This window comes from Rhinoderma darwinii, chromosome 1 (genome assembly GCF_050947455.1).
Source record: "Rhinoderma darwinii isolate aRhiDar2 chromosome 1, aRhiDar2.hap1, whole genome shotgun sequence".
Taxonomy (NCBI): domain Eukaryota; kingdom Metazoa; phylum Chordata; class Amphibia; order Anura; family Rhinodermatidae; genus Rhinoderma; species Rhinoderma darwinii.
In genome coordinates this window covers 250,282,033-250,286,520 of record NC_134687.1, presented here as the reverse complement: position 1 = coordinate 250,286,520, position 4,488 = coordinate 250,282,033, and positions in this window count along the sequence as shown.

Here is a 4,488-nt window from a genome sequence, read left to right as displayed (position 1 = left end):
GATGGCGGTCACTAACCAGCACTTCGTGGCCGGAGGGCGCACACAGGGAGATGGTGCAAATTACAAAAAAAAAATCCTGCGCCAAAAATTGAGCACAGATGCTGATCAGTGATGGTAGTCACTGATCAGCGCTCAGTGGGCACAGGACTCGGACAGGGAGGGGGTGGGGTGGGAAAGGTGGGGGTGGATTGGGACAGGGACAGGCCCAAGGACAGGGAAAGGGCCAAAAAAATCTGTCTGATCACAAAAAAAAAGACTGGTGATCAGACAGAAGCAGCAAAAGGGCGCTCTTATTTTTTACACAGTAGTGCAGGACGCACTACAAATCCCAGGAAATCCGCAGCAGACACTCTCTCAACCGCTCTGCACGCTGCCTCAAACTGGAATGGCGGCGTGTAGAGCAGTGTCGATGTTCACAACACTCCCCGATGCACTGATTGGTCGGTCATTACAGACCGACCAATCAGAGCGCTCCTAGAGGTGGCATAACTGCCACCTCCCTAGGTGACGGTGGCGATGGGTGTTGTCTTAGACAGCACCAATCGCCACTGTCTAACTGTGCCCTGTAACTCCAGGGCACAGTTTTAACAAAAATCCCTGCTATTGGCCGGTCAGAATTGACTGACCAATAGCAGCGATCGCCGATGCGGGGGGGCCGAAAATCTGGTGACAGAGCCTCTTTAAGGCTCAGAGCCCATTTTTGAAATCTGACATATTTCACTTTATGTGGTAATAACTGCGGAATGCTTAAACTTATCCAAGCGATTCTGAGATTGTTTTCTCGTGACACATTGGGCATTATGTTAGTGGTAAAATTTGTTCGATATATTCAGTGTTTATTTGTGAAAAACTGCAAAATTGAAAGAAAATGTTGAAAAAATAGCATTTTTCTGAATTTAACCCCTTCAAGACCCAGCCTGTTTTGGCCTTCAGGACCCAGCCAATTTTTTCAAATCTGACATGTGTTACTTTATGTGGTAATAACGTTGGAATGCTTTTACCTATCCAAGCGATTCTGAGATTGTTTTCTCGTGACATGTTGTACTTTATGTTAGTGAAAAAATGTTGTCGATAATTTTGGTATTTATTTCTGCAAAACACCACAATTTAGAAAAAAAATTAAAAAATTAGCATTTTTCTAAATTTAAACGTATCTGCTTATAAAACAGATAGTAATACCACACAAAATAGTTACTAGTTAACATTTCCCATATGTCTACTTTATGTTTGCATCGTTTTTTGAACATCCTTTTATTTTTCTAGGACGTTACAAGGCTTAGAACTTTAGCAGCAATTTCTCATATTTTCAAGAAAATTTCAAAAGGCTATTTTTTCAGGGACCAGTTCAGTTCTGAGGTGGCTTTGAGGGCCTTATATATTAGAAAATTGCCAGAAGTCACCCCATTTTGAAAACTGCACCCCTCAAGGTATTCGAATCAGCATTCACAAAGTGTTTTAACCCTTTAGGCGTTTCACAGGAATTAAAGAAAAGTAGAGGTGAAATTTACAAATTAATTATTTTTTGCCGAAATTCATTTCTAATCAAAAAAAATTTGTAACACAGAAGGTTTTACCAGAGAAATGCAACTCAATATTTTATTGCCCAGATTCTGCAGTTTTTAGAAATATCCCACATGTGGCCTTAGAAGCAAAGGAGCACCTAGTGGATTTTGGGCCTCCTTTTTTTTTAGAATATATTTTAGGCACCTTGTCAGGTTTTAAGAGGTCTTGTGGTGCCAAAACAGTGGAAACACCCCAAAAGTTACCACATTTTGGAAACTACACCCCTCAAGGAATTTATCTAGGTGTATAGTTAGCATTTTGACCGCACAGGTTTTTCGCTAAATATATTGGAATTAGTCTGTAAAAATGAAAATCAACTTTTTTTCTGAAAAAACATAGAAATGTTACATTTTTACAAGTAATAAAGGAAAAAAGAACCACAACATTTGTAAAGCATTTTCTCCTGATTACGGCAATACCCCATATGTGGTAATAAACTGCTGATTGGACCCACGGCAGCGCTCAGAAGGGAAGTAGCACCATTTGGATTTTGGAGCACGGATTTTGCTGGATTGTTTTTCGGTGGCATGCCGCCTTTGCAACGCCCTGGAGGGACCAAAACAGTGGAAGCCCCCCAAGTTTCCCAATTTTGTAAACACCCCTCAAGGAATTTTTCTAGGGGTATAGTGAGCATTTAGACTCCACAGGTCTTTTGCAGAATTTATTAGAATTAGGCGGAGAGAATTAATATCACAATTTTTGTCCACTAAAATGTTGAATTTTCTCATTTTCACAAGGGATAAAGGAGAAATAAACAACCAATTTTTGTAAAGCTATTTCTGCCGGGTACGGAAATACCCCACATGGGGTCATACATTTTTTCATTAGAAATGAATTAACCCTTTCAGGACTGATCCATTTTTTGCTTTCTTATGTTCGTTTTTTCACTACCCACCTTCCAAGAGCCATAACTTTTTTCTTTTTTCGTCAGTAGAGTGATGTGAGGGCTTATTTCTTGCGGGAGGAATTGTAGTTTCTATTGGTACCATTTAAAGTGCCATAAAAAGTACTGGGAAACTGAAAAAAAATAGGAAAATATAGGAAGAAAATCTGATTCCATTTTTTGGGGTTTTCGTTTTTAAAGCTTTCGCCGTGCGGTAAAACCGAAAACTACAGCGATTCTGGTGGTTTAAATTATTTAAGTATTTTACGGTGTTCACCGTGCGAGTTAAATAATGGTATATTGTAATAGTTCGGCCTTTTACGGACGTAGCTATATCAATTCTGTTTATTTTTTTTACATTACTTTTGAAGAAAAATGGGAAAAGGTTTTTTTTTTTAACTAAACTTTTTTCTTTCTCACTATTAATAACTTTAATTCTTCTACACATTTTTTTAGTCCCCTTAGGGGACTTGTACCAGCGATCATTGGATCCGCGGGTACAATATGCTGCAATACTAATGTATTGCAGTATATTGTTATTTTTACAGACTCCTGTAACAGCGCGATCGCTGTTCCTGTCCGTTAGTCCCGGGTGTCAGCTGTAATACACAGCCGACACCCGCAGCGTATGGAGCGGGCTCAGCACGTGAGCCCGCTCCATACATCAACCATGACGTGCTATTAAGTCATAGTGCTCAAAGGGGTTAATGCACAGCGGATGGTGTGAATATTGCAATTTTCCACTGATATGCCATTTTAGTGCATATGTCGTGCCCAGTTTGTGCCCCAGAAGACAAATACCTCATAAAGCTTTAAGCGGGTTCTCCCGGGTATGGCGATGCCATATATGTGGACGCAAACAGCTGTTTGGGCACGCTGCAAGTCTCAGAAGAGAGGGACGCCATTTTGCTTTTGGAGCGCAGATTTTGCTTGGTAGTTTTTCTGTTTGGGGTTTTGCTGGTATTTCAGTTTATAATGTGGGGACGTATGTAATCTGTGCGGAGAACATCAGGGCATAATAAGAGGGTATAATAATGCGGTAAAGAAATAATAATTCATAGATGTGTGGCCGGTGTCGCACTGATAAATGGTGTCGGATGTTACCCGCTTTTAGAAAACACTGCACATTTTGAATCGCCATATTCCTGGGAGCCAGAACGTCTTTATTTTTTCACCACAGGAGCTGCTTGAGGGCTTATTTGTTGCGAGACAATCTGTACTTTTCATTGGTACCATTTTGGGATACATGCGATTTTTTTGATCACTTTTTATTAAATTTTTTTGCAAGCCAGGTGACCAAAAACAAGCAATTCTGACAATGTTTTTTAGTTTATTTTTTGCGGCGTTCACCATGCACTATAAATGACCATTATATTTTATTCTGCGAGTCGGTACGATTACGGCGATACCATATGTATATAGGGTTTTTTTTAAGTTTTGCAGCGTTTGCGCAATAAAATCACTTTTTTATAAAATAATTTATTTTCTGTGTCACCATATTCTGAGAGCCGTAACTTTTTTATTTTTCAGTCAAAAAAGCTGTGTACGAGCTTGTTTTTTGCGGGACAGGTTGTAGTTTTTATCGGTATTATTTTCGGGTACATGCGACTTTTTGATCACTTTTTATTCTCTATTTTGAGAGGGGTGGTGACCAAAAAATAGCGATTCTGGTGTAGTTTTTTATTGATTTTTTTTTGGGGTGTTCATCGTGCGGAAAAAATAACATTATAGTTTTATAGTTGGGGTCGTTACGAACGCAGGGATACCAAATATGTGTACTTTTTTTAACGTGTTCATTTTTTTCCTATAATGAAAGACTTATTATAGGAAAAAAATGCAGTACTTGTTTATATAACTTATAACTTTTATTTGTACACTTTTTTTAAAACATTTTTATTCTTTTTTTTACTTTTTTCACTTGTCCCACTAGGGGACACTTAGACTTGCAGCTTTGATCGCTGCTAGAGTACATTACACTACACACGTAGTGTAATGTACTCCAACTGTCATTGTGACGTGACAGTCACACTGACAGGAAGCCT